Raw genomic sequence first — 16,124 nt, forward strand, 5'->3', positions numbered from 1 at the left:
ATTAGGGATTTCAGGATACTGGGTCTAGCTTTAGCATTCCATTAGCCCAAACATTGTTCTACCACCATGGAAGTTTCCTGCAACCATATTACTCTACATTGGTATTTACAGTTGATGGCACACCACTTAAAAGTCTTTCTTTTTTAGTCCTAAAACATCCCAGGTTATATTATAGCCATCTCTACTATAACCATCCTTAGTGGAGTGAACATCTGACCCACCTTCAGATTCCACACACAACTTTACACCTTGTGTATGTTTCTTTCTGTTATGCTCATGCATAGCTTTGTTTCAAAGTTGATAGTCAAGGACTAAATAGAAGCTGTCTTCTTGGTTACTTCTCATAGAGTTCCTAGGAACATGTTAGTAGTTACTAAGTATTTCTTGACTCATCTTTTGGAGTCCATGTATAGAATTCTTCAAGCACTCTGTGTGTTTGAGTTCAGCAAGCAACCAGGAAAGAAATAGATGCCATGGCTTCTTTTATTTAGTTTTGCTGCTTGGCCTTTTTTGTCTATGAAAGAGAACATAGCTATGAAAGTGAAAAGTAAAATGAAATAAAACTAATGCATCATGAACATAAATTCCATAAAGACAATAAAAATCTATATAGATGGCTATGCAGGAGAGTTCACACCTTCAATCCCAGAACTCTGGAGCCTGAAATGGGAGCAGTCCCATAAATTTGAGGCCAGCCTGTTATAGATAGCAAGGAACAGGACATCCTGGGCTACATAGTAATAGCCTGTATCAAGAAATATAATAAGTATACTAATTTATGTTTTTGGAAAGTTAAAACACTTAAGTTTAAATGTCAACCTCTCCTTCAAACATCAATGAGAAAACAGATTATTCAATTGTACACATGATTCTCAAACCACATGCTGGCATTGGCCAGTAGTAATGAGATTTCAGCATAAAGACCTCGTTTATGTCTCTGTTCAGCTCGTTAAAAGTAGAAGAAATCCTGGGTTGCAGAGACAACAGCTTCACTTTTAACCTTTTTGTTTGCAACTGTACACATCTTCAATTACACCCAGACATTCAGAGGAGTACAATATTTTTATTGTTTGTAAGATGCATGGTTAGCAATATTTCAGAATCACACATTGGTAACATTTTCTCCATGAGTCTTTCTTGAGTATGTGAACATGCAGGATTATGTCAGACACATGTTACTGAAACATGAGACATTAAATAATACTATGGAAGCATCCCACGCATCCCAATGCCTATCTCCATATCACAGTCTCCCAGCTTCATCAGAATCAAATTCACTTTACTTTCCATATTGAATTCAAACCTTAAGTTTGGTTTTATTGCTAACGCTTTGTATGCAGTTGTAAATGAGATTAACATCACAGGCCAGCATTGCATATCAAGTTCTTTAGGCTTATTAAAAATGTCAGCAAGAGACGAAGGCAAGCACAACCAGGCTTTCAGTGAGATTTCATTAATGGCACTATTACCACGAGGGAACTTTTTTCCTCGTCTCGTTTGAAAGATTTGTAGCAAGACTTGGTCTTGGCAGGCAGAACCAACTAACCTCAACTAAAAAGGGAATTCTGGAACCCCAATATGAAACCACAAACTCTACTAAAAATTCTTCATTGTAAAGAATACACCTTAAAAATTGGCAATACTCATCATAAAACGGAACACTGTTTTGAAAGATGCTCATTAATCTGCTTTACAGTCAATGGTTGTCTATACAACACACCACAATTGTCTGAAATGATTTTGGCAACTGCTCTTACACGCATCAAAATGCCTGCGTATTTTTATAGGCATTACTTCCTCAATGTTAATTCCAACTCTGCACATCTTTGGAAACTCATTTGCTGGCTTGTTCTGAAAAATTAACACAAAGCTTAAACGCTTGTTTATTTGTTCCATGTATTTAAATGGTTTTTTTCCCAGCTTGCTACTTTGTTTTAATTGTTAACTTGAAGCAGCCTATGTATTAGCTGGACAGAAAAGCTAAGTAAGGAACTGTCAGGGTAAGACATGTTCCCTGGCCATAATTGGCCATATTTCTAACATGCTCTGGATGGTAACAGATACACCTTTTTATTCATTATCTAGATTATAAGAGGCATGTCTATGGAGGGTTGTCTTGATTATGAAACAAAGTAGACATATCCAGTCCATTGTGAATAGCACCATTGTATGTGCTGGGCACTGGCACATGTAAACGGACAGAAAATAAGCAGGCTGCCCGGGAGCATTCCTTTGTCTCTCTCTACTCTTGCCTGTAGATGCTATGTGACTAGCTTTTCTGTCTGAGTTCTCATTCGACTTCTCCAACATAATGGGCTATAACAGAAGAATAAACCTTTCCTTCCCCGACATGTGTTGTATTTGCTCAGGGTGCTTTATCACAGCAAAAGAAGTGATACCTGAACACCCAGTAATTGTGTGTGTGTGTGTGTGTATGTGTTTGTGTCTGTCTGTCTGTCTGTCTGTATGTATGTATGTATGTATGTATATGTGTAATTGTGTGAGTATGTGAGTGTGTAGGTATGTGTCTGTGTGTATTTATGTGTCTCTCTGTGTGTATGTATGTATGTGAGTTTATGTGTCCCTGTGTACTTGTATGTGTATGTGTGTTTATCTATGTAGCCATTTCTTAAAAGGAAAAATAACCAACAAATTACTATGATATATTGTATCCAGATATGGAAATAGTTGAATTCCAATAGTTCCATCTTTTGAAATAAGCAATTATTCATGGTGGCTCTTGAGTTATTTGCACGGTATCTACAGCAATGGCAGACAGTGTGCATTCAAAGCCTGCTCACCTATTCAGACCATCACAAATCCGTCGTACTGGGATAAATGAGAATTTTCCTGATATCTCATGTCTCCCTTCTGCTCACAACAGCATACTTTCAAACCACACTATACATTTTCCTGACAGATTTACATTTTTAAGTACACTTTTTCAAGAATGTTGAATGGCTCAGATTGCATTCACAGATTCGGAGAGTCTTAATTTTATGGTGAAGATTTTCTTTCATAACTTCAAAATTGGTCAGCATTCACAGAGAAGTGAACTTGGCAGAATTTAATTTGATAAACACAATAGGGACATTGTGTCAGCTGCCCTGCATTTGGGAGTGGTACAACACTTGTGTCATCTGACCTTCATAGGATTTCTAATATCTACCATGACATTTTATTTCCTCCTGAAACTTCCTTCTTTCAATTAGCCATCCATCTCCATTGTAAGCAGCAATTATTTCACCTCAATTTTAAAGATTACACTTATGCGTATATTTAATTTAGGCAAATGACATCTGACACTATTTTTTGCACAATATGGTCATGATGCTATGCGTGGAGTTCATTTATTACTGCACAATTGTCTAACAAGGCATGTTAAGAGCTGGAGCTGAACAGATGTGCTCAAGCCCTGCCTGGCATTTAATTGAGCTTAGCACTCCTACATTGAACTAGTGAGCTCACTTGTATAATTTTACAAGAGCAGGCATGTGCAGGCTTGCAGTCAAACAAAGACCAGAGCAAACCCCATCTTCCCGATCAATTACACATTTGTAGGAAGGTTGTGTCTATGTGTAAATAAACAAAAGGAGCTGATACTGGAATTCTTCATGGAAGCAAGAAAACCTAATGCACAGAAATTGCTTCATAGCCTCAGAAGGGGCAGAGGTTGGCAAATAGCACATTTGATGTTTGCTTTTGTTGGCTTTGGGGAGGTTTGGTTTTGTTTCATTTGGGTTACAGCTTGTGAAATAAATGAACTATACTTCAAATATTGAATTAAATGTGAAGCTCTAGAAATATCTCATATGATCCTAAGGTTTCACAGAGACCGTGTTCAAAGTACAGAGCAATCCAACAAAGGTCCACCCAGCATAAGACATGATCAGCCTGTTCTTCCACATTGCAATCAGCTTCTGGAGAGAATGGAAGGGAAGTGAGGGAAGGGTAGAGGAGAGAAGGGGAGGGGATGAAGGGCAGAGAGAGGGAAAGAGGGAGCTGAAAAGGAGAACAGAAAGGAAGGAGCTGCATTTGGAGCCAGTGCGGTCAGACCAACAGTGTTTGTCCGGTTCCGCACTTCACTAACTGCCGTTACCCCTCCCGCCCAGGTCTGCCCCTGCCAAGTCTCTGTATTCAGCTTCCCTTCACACTCCAGCTTGTCCTGACTCTTAGCACTTCCACAGAGTACACTGCCCTCAACCCCAACCAATCCCGTTCCAGAGTCTTTATGATATGAATGCCTTGATGAATTATAAGGAAGCAGTTCTTAAATTACTTGAATTAACTGACATCAATAGCAAATGAGACTTTTAAAAAAAATTCCTGAACCTATGACTACAGACAGAATGGACCAAAGGTGCGATTCATGAACAGCTACTATGTGTAAGCAAGCATTTAGAGAGACCGAAAGGAAGCTTTATCTGGTATCTTTTTTTTTTAAATTGGTGTCGAGCACACATTGTATTCCATCACTCATTTTGCACAGCACTAAGAGATAGAAGGCAATCTTCTGTCTCCAAATCAGACAATTTGTGCTTAAAACTTTAATAGCAAAGGTCAAATTATTGGTAACCTTCTGAGCTCTAAAGTAACTGTAGGTCTCCCTTAAAGCTATTCACATACCCTCATTTGCAATGTGTCTCTGGCCAGTTCATTATCCACGTGATAAAATTTCTCTCTGAGTTGATCTGTTATTCTAGGCTACAGTTTTCAAACATATAATTCTAATTTCAGACTCCCATCTACCTAGGATAGTTGAAAATAAAAAACAGAACCACAATGTAGACGAAAAAAACAGAACCACAACGTAGACATCCTTCAACTAGAACAACAGCCTGGTCTCTACAAGAAACTTCTCTCTGCATGTGTGCTTCACCAAAATGGGTTCTAAATGCCCTCCAGTCTTGAATATCCAATTGAAAGCCACCAAGTGACACCGGGCAAGCTGAGAAGCCATAAGTCAGCTGAATTGCTCATTCTCGTGTCAGCAAAGGAATACACACCAGGGACTGGGCTGCCTACATGTGATCTTTGGGGTATATAAGTATGCAAACTTCAAGCATGTGCACACAACTCTGCTGGGCCTCTCTCCCTTTCTCGGCTTTCTCTTTGTTGATCCCAAGGTCCCCTCCTACTAGCTCCATTCACCTTTTTTGTTTTGGTTTGTTTTGGTGTTTCTTTTTTTTTTTTTTTTTTTTTTTTTTTTTTTTTTTTTTTTGAGTTAGGGTTTCTCTGTATCTCCCTGGCTGTCCTGGAACTCACTCTGTAGACCAGGCTGGCCTGGAACTCAGAAATCTGCCTGCCTCTGCCTCCCAAGTGCTGGGATTAAAGGCATTCATTCATTTTTGAAGAGCTTCCAAAATAACCTCCCCAAAGTAGAGCATTGCCCAGGTTAGCCAGCTGGTTCAAACATCTCTTGTTATCCACGCATGGCAAGCTTCAAAGATAACATGAGTCAGCAATTTTCCTGTACACACTAATTTGCAAGCGTTGTTCACGGGGCTTCCTGGTAGGTAGACACTGACCTCTGGAAGATAATCAACCTAAGCTGTCAACCTCCAGGATTGCAGGACAACCCCACCTCACCGTAACTTCAAATGAAAACATGATGCTATTCTGAATGTTCAGAATGATTTGGTCCAAACCCTTCACTTTGTTAATACCCCATTTCCGCACAGAGACATAAGGAAAGTGATGCTATAAACAAAGTTGCCCAGTAAAGAAGCAATCATAGGATTCAGGCAGAGCTAACATGTGCAAGAGCTGACTGCTTCCTCTTGCTGCCCAGCACAGTGTCGGGAACATGCCACCTGAGAGGCCGCCACGCCATGTTTACTCTGAATATGAACGGCCCTAACCTGGTATCCTGCAGCCACTGGTAACTATTGCAGCAGATGCGTTCTGGGTCTCATTTGGTAAAATGATTGCATCTTTCCTTTATTAATCTATGATGGATACTCTTCACGTTCATATTGCTTTGGCATGAGACACTCATGCTGTTTTATGGAAAAAATCCATACTTTAAAATAGACTATTATACATTCTTGATATAACCAATGTCACTTCACATAATGAATGTGTTAATAAAATACACAGAATGATTGCTTTTCTCCCCCAGTGTCTGCACACCCGACTTGAGCTTGCATAGAGCATGTACAATACAATAATTATTATTACATTCTATTGTCAAAATATATTGGTAACTTAACAACAAATGATGAGCAAACCTCAATGGGGTTTGAGTGGGAAGCTTTTTAGTCAAAAAGAAACAGAGAGGGGAAGAAACCTTCACTAAAGCAGACTTTTCATAAATCCCCAGGTGTCATTGTCTCCACTGTTAGAAAAAAGTTAGAATAGAGCTTTCTGTATTCTGGCATGTATGGTTAAAATCTCAGCCCAGGCTATGAATTACAAGCTAAATTTGGTTCTCTTTAGATGCCCCCCCCCCCAGTTAGAAATAATGCTTCAATCAACAATCCCAACACTGCATCTTTAATCTTTTGGGAGAATCCTATTTTTTTTTAATACCCAGACCAATAATTTTCTGGCTAGCATCCCAGCATTTTATGGCCTGTGCTTCATACCTGGAATAAAATTCTTCTTTCCTTATTTTAATACTGCCTTCCTTAAGTCCTGTGATGGAAAATTTAGGTTGTATTTTATAAACCTCTAATCCACCTTCAAGAAGAAAGTTTCTCCCGTAATTATTGTCTATGAAACAGAAATAGGATCTTGTCTTCTAGGAAGTTTAATCCAGGGAAGGCAGTCGGATCTTGCTTCTGGGTCAAATACCAAATACCATGTTGTTCTTCATGCCCAACACTGAAAATGTAACACTCTTCCTAGGAAACCTGTCACACAGCTCATTTTCATGTACAATCATAAGGCATTTAAAATAAGCTAGGGAAGCTCTTTCTGATGAATGTTGACATTATTGATGGGTAACAGCATTGCTTTTAAGATTTATTTTTATTATTTTTGAATGTGTGTGTGTGTGTGTGTGCACCCACGAAAGCATTCACACAAGTACATGTAAATGCAGGTATGTGAAGAATCCAGAAGGCATAAAATTCCCTGGAGTCGGAGTTTCAGGTATCTGTGAACTAGTCAACACAGGTTCAGGTAATCAAGTTGGGTCCTCTACAAAAGCAATTGTGTGCTCTTAACTGCTGAGCCATTTCTGCTACCCACCATAGGAAAGCAATTATGAGAGACTCAACCAATGTTGTTTTGTTTTGTGTTATGCTATATTATGAATATTTTGTTGTTGTCCTGTGTGTTTTGTTTATCTTCTAATCCATTCTGGTTTTTCAACCAAATGCTCCCCAGGCTTCTACCTGGGCTTAGCAGTATAGGACACACTCAATCCCAGTGTTCTCTACCCTGAAAAAAAAGACCAAGAATGGGTGGGCGATTGCCCTTCTCCCTGTGCTCTAGTGAATCTAATCCATGGTTCTATTTTCAGCCTTGAACCTGGTCTAATCATAGACTCACTCTGCAGTAAATCAAATGAGACATTTTCTAGTTCATTTCAAAAGACGTTGAACATCTCATAAAATGAGGCTCATTACAGTGAAGAGGAATAAACCTGAAGAAAGAGTCAGAGTCGCCAGAATGACCTATCAGAAGCTTATCCCAGGTCCTCCATACCTAGGTCCACTGTGGATATTCCATTGCCTCACAAGGAAGCTGCAAAGCAAATTGAACACCTTCCCATGTAGCTTCCTCATCTGTAAGCATCTAGCCTAAGTCTCATTGTCCCTGTATTGATTGCTTTTTTGGTTGCTGAAATACCCTGATAAAGATAAAAAGCAGCTTAGGGGAGAAAGGGTCTGTCTATTTTGGCTTGCAGTTCCTGAGGGCTCAAGTCTGGGGAAGACATGGAATGGTGAGAGGAGCAGGAAGCTGCTTCTGTATACAGGAAGCAGAAGGGGCAAAGGGGAAAAGGGGAGAGGGAGAGAGGGAAAGGGAAGAGAGGAAGAAGGGGAGGGAGGGAGGGACAGAGAGAGAGAGAGAGAGAGAGAGAGAGAGAGAGAGAGACATTAACTCCCATCACTCAGCAAAGCTATAACTCCAGAAGGTTCCAGAACTTTCCCACCTGGGGACCAAGAATTCAGACACATGATACCATGAGGGAAATTTCATATTCAAAGTATAGCATTCCTGAAATTATGTTGTCTATTTTTATTATTATTATTGTGTATTCTCTGCAATGCTTTTCTCCTGTTGTTTGTTTGTTTGATGGTTATTGAAAGCCTCTTCCTCTCGCTGAGTTGTGAGAGTAAACTTGAGAACTGTGAGTCTAATCATCTGATGACCTTGTGTTTGTTATCTTTCTACAGAATGAGCTGGGCTTTTTAGATTATCCTGGTTCTTTTCAAATAGTCCACTTCCCATTTGTACTAGAACTCCTTCCTTGCATCAAATAGAATCCTCACACCTAGGATAGATGCAGCCCTAAAATAAACAAAAATAGATCTTTGTGTGTTATGTATGTTAACAAACCTGTCCAGAAATAAAAACTGTATTAATAGTATCAGATTCAGGTGTTTACTTTAAAAAAAAACCATCTTCTCCATAAATAACCAACTTTGCAAGTATGGTTTTGCCTGAAAATTCATATCTGAATGAAAACAGTCTTGGCTGGCGAATCCCACAGAGAAAGCACAGAGCAATTGCCTCCCTTGCAGCGAACTCACTGTTAAGTCACTACCGAAGCCAAGCCTCTCAGGGTTGGAAGACTACGAAGGGAAGCTACTGTTTGATACCTACCCTGAGATGTGAATTCACTGGCGCTTTCCACAGAAGGTCTGTCCCATCGATTGGTAAACACTGTCCCTGAGCCTCAAGGCAACTCTCAGGCAAATGCTGATGAAGAGTGTCTGCCCCCGTGGACTGTCTGTTGCAGTGTAAAGCCTTGCATGATCTTCTAAAACACTGACCTGTTTCAGTTTCAACGTGAGAACTTTATATTTTCAATCGAAGCAAATTTTTCTTACAAAAATCTTACCTATTATACAAAGTATGCTCTATTTAGCAATATACATGTATATTCATATATGCATGTAACAACCACTACTGTATCATGATGCCATGATACCATCCTACCATACACTGTATCATAAGTTATTAGGAGCCTCTACTGTGGTCAATTTTCTAACATGGTAGGTGTTGGTACTCTGTCTGGATTCTACCCCCACAGATACCTGGCAACAGCCAAGTAGGCTTGGCCCACTATAAAAGGAGCTGCTTGACCCCTCCTCTCTCTCTTACTCTCTTGTCTCTCTTACTCTTGCTTCCTCCTTGCCCCACCTCTCCCCATTCCCTTCCTGCCTCTCTGCATGTAGTCATGGCCAGCCTCTTCCTCTCTTTGCATTTCTCTGCGTCTACTATTCCAACTCCCCTCCCCATGCCCTAAATAAACTCTGTTCTATACTATATCGTCATGTGGCTGGTCTCTCAGGTGGAAGGTATGCCAAGGCACCCTCTTTCCCCACACCCCGCCAGAACATATTCTTATAGCTTTTTCTCCTTTTATGATCACAACAGTAGGGTTTTAAATTTTTCTTTCCTTTTATTTGTTTATTTTCCTTTCTGTTTTTATTTTTACATTTTACGTCATCTTCCAACCAGCAAGCTCTATGTTTTCATTTGCTCACCGATTTGGCACTGTTGGACTTATTCTTCTCTTTGTGATCTAGTTGAGTTCAATTCGTTCACACTTATGCAGACCCTGGCCCAGGGTCCACACTCTCTTGGTTTGCAAGGGGAGACAGATTAGTTCTCTCTTTCCGAGCTCTTTGCACCTTTCCTCTTCAGCTTGGCATCTTGCTCCTTCAGAGTTGAGCCCCCGCTTGGATGACTACTCAGATACTTGCTTGAAACCCCCTTTCCTAGGTGGTTTTTTCTCTCAACTTTGTGACAGGAAATAGAACACCTAGCCTGCCCAGGGCAGAAATAAGAACTGGGCCCCATGAGGCTGTCAGCCTTCCTCGGTTCAGGAGGCAGTGCAGTTCTGACAGTCCACATCGAGCCTCTGCAGAAAAATCATCTGTGGCGCACTAGGATTGGCCGGATGAATGTTAGGGGCTTAATCTTGCTTCTTCCCTGGAGTCAATGCTCGTTAGCTTCCAAAAGCCATACCCCCAGCAGTTTAGAAATCACACATGCAAGGCATGTGCTCACTTCTCAGGCTGGACCATGGAACTAATAATCCTCTAAAATGAGGGGCTAGAAATAGTAGGCAAAGGGATCAAGATCAGCATGGGGGTAGATATTTATGTATTTATGTATTTATTTATTTATTTATTTATTGGATCATTCATTACCCAACATTACCCATGTTACAAATCATGATTAGGTTGCCAGTCACTCTCTGGGTGCGTTCTTGACTCCGGAGTCTGGGCTCAGATGTGCCTGTGTTCACTCCACAGCCCCACTGCTAGCCAAACGACACTGCATGAATTATTTAGTCTCTACAAATAGCCATCTTGTCATCTGAGAAACCCAAGAATAATGTCTTTCTGGAGCTGATTTTGGGGGCTAACAGGATAAAGGGAATAAATAACACAAAGCACAGAGCATACACTCGATGCAACATGAGAACTTATAGATGCTAACTCCAGAGCAAACCTGGCATCAGTGTCCATCTCCCTGAGTCACCGAGGCAGGGCTTAGGAGGAAGAGGAGGCTGCATGCCCGACCGCCAATCCTGCCACCATTGTGCTGTAGTGGCTTTTCTCTTTAAAAGATCCTGTAGTAATGAGAAAGAAAACGAGGAGAAGCCAGATGTTTTTAAATAAAAATTCCCCCCCCCAAAAAATATAATGTTTTAGAGCAGTTAGGAGTGTGAATCTTATCACTTAACAAAATGAAAGTTTCCATCCCTTACCTACACACACACACACACACACACACACACACACACACACACACACGTACATGCACATGCATTCTCACATACAGACAGAGAGATACACGGACAGAAAGACAGATAGGAAGGAAAGAAGGATGGGAGGGAAGAAGGAAGGAAGGAAGGAAGGAAAAAGAGACAGAGAAGACAAAGGGGCAGGGAAGAGATTGGTAAAGTAAAGATAAAAAACAAGCAAACTAAATTTGGCAATATTTTCGTTTCTAAGATACATGTCCATGTGTATATAACCACAATGAGATTACCCTGTCTTTTCTGAATATGCATTTGATATATGATCTTGTTTGCATGTATATGTGTATATAGTGTATACGCAAGTGTGTGTGCATACATGCTTACATATAAGTAAATGCACATTTGTGTCTGTTAAAGAGAGAGATACAAGCTGAAGTTGATGCCCAGTACTTTCTGCTATCACTCTCCATCTATTTACTGAGGAACATTCTCTCACTGAACACAGGGCTCTATGCCCTGAGAGTTGGCTTAACAAGCAAGCTACCACACCCACTTAGCTTGTACATGGGTCCTGACAAATTGAAAGCTGGTCTTCAAGTTTATCCCCTGAGAGTCATGTCCACCCCTCCCAATATATGCCTTTTAATTAATATTCTCATAGTACTGATACACATACTTATAGGTTTTATTTGTATGAATACAAAATTCAAGTAGCTCAGAAAATGTAGAGAGGCTACTATTTGCTCTCTTTAAAACTGAATCAATGGTACGTTTTCCTTAATACTGAAATATCCTAGGACTTCAGTTAAAATATGCTTTGTTTGAGGTCTAACCCCAGATTTGCTTGATTCCACAAACTGGCTGCTGCCTGGTAACATGCAGCTTAATAGATGTCCCTGGGATCCTAGACAGGTGTGCATCAATGCTCCTCTGGAACAAGAACCAAGTCAACAGTTGATAGTGTTTGCTTCCACTATACAGCAAATCCTCGACAAATAACAAAAATGATTGCGGATCTCTCAGATTCTCACATCCATTTACATATGTCTTTTATAGCCAAATAAATAAAAGTCCCCCAGGTAAAAACACACAGATATGCTTTTCTATATTTTCTCCACTCTGAGGACATGCTCTCTGCTCTAGAATCCTAGAAAAATAAATAAATAAAAGAAATTATATCCTAGAAAAGATAAATAAATAAAATATGCAAAACCCATTAAAGATTGGTATTATATAAATCAAGTTTCATCTTTTTTTACAGACAAGTTTATTTCTTTTTTCAAAGGCTATGCTTAACTAGCAGGTAGTCATACATTAAGTTGTGTATTCACTTGATGTTGCCTGCTGTGGAATCCGTTGGAACAGTGACAACTAAAGTAAAGGTGGCAAGAACATGACCAGTTAAAAAGTCATCAGAGCCAGGTGGTGGTGGCGCACGCCTTTAATCCCAAAACTTGGGAGGCAGAGGCAGAACTCAGAGATTTCTGAGTTCGAGGCCAGTCTGGTCTACAGAGTAAGTTCTAGGACAGCAAGAGCTACATAGAGAAATCCTGTCTCGAAAAACAAAACAAAAAACAAAAAACAAAACAAAAAACAAAAAACAAAAAAAATCAAAAAACAAAAACAAAAACAAAACAAACAAACAAACAAACAAAAAACCCACCTCATCAGAAATATAGCAGATCTGGAAACAGTGTGAATTCAACATAAAAATATAAATATATCCACTCCCTCTTTGTTCTAGTCAGAGTTTATGAAGTAACTTTCACAGGCCAATTTATTTTAAAAATTTGATTTGTTGTATAAGTCAAAATATATCCTTACAGGCTAACTGAATGGTGTGTGTGTGCGTGTGCGTGTGCGTGTGCGTGTGCGTGTGCGTGTGTGTGTGTGTGTGTGTGTGTGTGTGTGTGCGCGCACGCTCGTGTGCGTGTGTGTCTTTATGAACATGTGAGTACAGGTGCTGACAGAGCTGAATCCAGAGCCGTGCATATCATCTCTGGAGATAGAGTTACAGGCAGCTGTGATCTGTCCAATATAGGAATTACAACTTGGGTTCTCTGCAAAAGCAGCATGTGCTCTTAGCTGCCGAGCTGTCTCTCTAGGCCCAGAGTAACCTTCACAGTCTCTTCAAGAGCACAGACTGAACTCACTCAATGTGGTGGTGCTGAATTAAAATGATCATTGAGTCGCCACTGAAACCTTCAGTGTCTGCCCAGCCTATCCCGCGTCTCCGTGTTCTTCTGTTTAAATTGTGAAGCACACTGCTTGCTATTAGTGGCTCTCATGTGTTTTGGATTTGACTGTATTGAGTTTAATAATCCTGTTTGAAGAGACAGATTCTAAGTCATTGACATTTTCTAATAGTCCCCTCATGCATTCAAATGAACAGAAGTCATCTTTAAAACAAAATTTCTTTTTTTCCTTGAGATGGAATCTAGCTAGGTAGCTAAAGTTGGCAAGGAATTTACTATGTAGCCCAGGTTGCCCTTAATACATCACACCTGGCTAAAACTAATACTAACTCCAAAACATTGAAACACACTGAAAAATATTTAATTACCTTTTCCTGGGTGTACAATGGAAAGAATATTACTCTATAGATTATGTTAGGCAAGTTATACAACTTCTCTGAGTGACAAGTTCTTCATATGGTAAAAACAGGTTGCAAGTGTTGGGGGTGTTTTGGTTGTTCATGGTAGAGTACATGAATTGCATGCTGATAAGCCTAGCATTCATGAGGATCTGGGTTTAAGACCCAGCACCACTTAATGTCTCATCCCAGAAGTGATGTGTAAGAATTCTCTACCGTAATGGATGTCCACAGCAAATGTAAAACCTGGCAACAAGAGATACATAAGTAGAAGCCATCGGACAAGATAACGTGCATGGTGTCATCTTTGAACTGGTCTCTCATTGTTCCATTCCTGTGAGCTGTTCCTTCCTTCTTGTCTGTCAATCACTTGGTAGTAGGAACTGTGTGGTTTCATTAATTATTATCCACCTACTACAGTATCTGCTTAATAATGCCCCATACAGACACCCGTGATGATCAGAAACAATCATATGGATTGACAGAAATCAAATTCCTCTCTTTCAAAAAGTGGCAGCAATGTCTTAGCAAAGAACACAGCTAAAATGTCTCAAGCACCAGAAGGAGTCTCCCCTAAGAGGCTGAGAAGACATGAATAACAATAAGAGTGAACTGCATCTTGGTACTTCTTATGTGCCGAAGCCAGGGAAAGGGCTCTATATTAATTCACGCAAACCTTTCAAGGAACCTCAGACAAGGGATGGGTCTCTCTTATTCTTGTTGGACAAATAAGAGAGCTGGGCTTGAGAGACATTAAACAACTCCCCAAGGTCACACAGCAGTAAATGCAGCAGAGAAAAGCATGTTTGGAAACAAGCATGCTGGTTGCCAAAACCTGTGCCCCTAACAACACATGCCTCTGTCCCAATGCTATTGTAGATTAAAGGTGAAAAGAATGGGAGATCTGGGGTCAGAGGTACAGGACAAGAACAGAATGGGCCATTGACCCATCCATACGCTCCCCCCCCCCCATCTCTCTAAAGCTAGTGTGGAATACTTTGTGCAGAAAGCACCTTAATTGCTCCCCACGCTGTTCAGGCAAAGATGTGCAGCACTCATCCTCATGGAGAAGGGCACTTTGTTGCATTTTGAAGCATTTGGCAATCAAGGATGCCAAACTTAACAGCGCCAAACTTCCTGGGCTTTCCCTCTTTACCTATGGCAACATGGTTTCTAAAGTGCAGCATCAAGAGGGGCTGGGCTCTCGGTCTGTGGTTAGTTGTTATTATTTCATCTTTCTTTCCCTGCAGTTTATTTTATAGAAGTGGGATCAGAGTTTCCCTCAAGTATCAATCTTTATTTCCAACTTTACAAAATTTTTAAAACACTCAGAAAAGAAATGCCAATTATTGGCTTAATTGTGATCTTTCTATTGGTTTTAGCTGCTGTTTTCTACAAGAGGGCAGACTCTGAGCTGTACAGGACAATCATCGCTGTCACAGCTCTGTGTGTGCGTCTCCAGTGTTAGGAGTCGCCACGGACAGCTCTTCCTGTGTGCATCTCCAGTGTTAGGAATGGCCACGGACAACTCTTCCTGTGTGCATCTCCAGTGTTAGGAATGGCCACGGACAACTCTTCCTGTGTGCATCTCCAGTGTTCGGAATGGCCACAGACAATACCTGAACGAAGGGTGTGGGTGAGTTTCAAGAAAATTCCATTTACAAACAGTAGAGGACCAAAGTCGATCCCAGGACGGACCTCTGGATTCTTACCATGTTCGGTTTTACAGGTCATGCAGCATCATCACCACTTCAATCCAACAGAGATAGTCATTTTGGATTATACCAGGAGTCTTACACTGGGGGAGGGGCAGCTCAAGCCCAAGCAAGTTAAGTGGGCAAGGACTGATCAAACAGAGGGTTGTATAGAAGTTGCAAAGCAAAGAAACATCAAGCTACTGACTACAAGTTCCACATCCTCCTTCCTGCATCTTCTCTGTCTGCTACATAAGGCCAGGGCTCGTGGGCTAATTAAAAGTGAGGTCCAAATATTTTTCACTTAATTGAGTAGAAGCTGGAGATAATTAGTTCCAATAAGAGTAACTTTGAGAAAATGAAAGGCTGGATTGACTAAAATACTTGGAAAACACAGAACGCCTAGCTAGCCTTCGACATCTTGTTACAAGAATAAAGAAGAAGGCTGAGAAGGCAAGGCAGTCTGACACCTCAAGACATAAGCATGTAATTAACAGCGAGATTGAGTTCGGAGCCCTTTTTCGTCAGTTTTATGCTTAATCTGTGTCTTGTCATTATGAAATTAAAACCCAACTGGTATGTTTACACGCTGACTCGCTCATGACACTCTGACTTCGGAAGTTACAAGGTTATGTATCATTAACCTCAAGAGTATGGCATTTGCTTGAATTATTTGTTGTTGTAAATTATATTTGCTCATTATATATCTGAGAAGTTATATTAAATTTACTTGTCAACTCGACTGACTCATCCACTGCCTCTTTAAATTAACAAACATGGAATTGAGGGGAAAAAGACTTTTTACTCTATATAATTTTGCAAATAAAAATGGTAATTGAAAGAGCATCTTTTAAGGATAACATGCATCCTACCAGTTTTCTTGCACTCCGTGGACTTTTCTTATTTTAATTCTTGCCACTACTCTCTATGGAGAAAATCCAAACAGGCA

Source organism: Mastomys coucha, unplaced genomic scaffold (assembly GCF_008632895.1).
Source record: "Mastomys coucha isolate ucsf_1 unplaced genomic scaffold, UCSF_Mcou_1 pScaffold16, whole genome shotgun sequence".
Taxonomy (NCBI): Eukaryota; Metazoa; Chordata; class Mammalia; order Rodentia; family Muridae; genus Mastomys; species Mastomys coucha.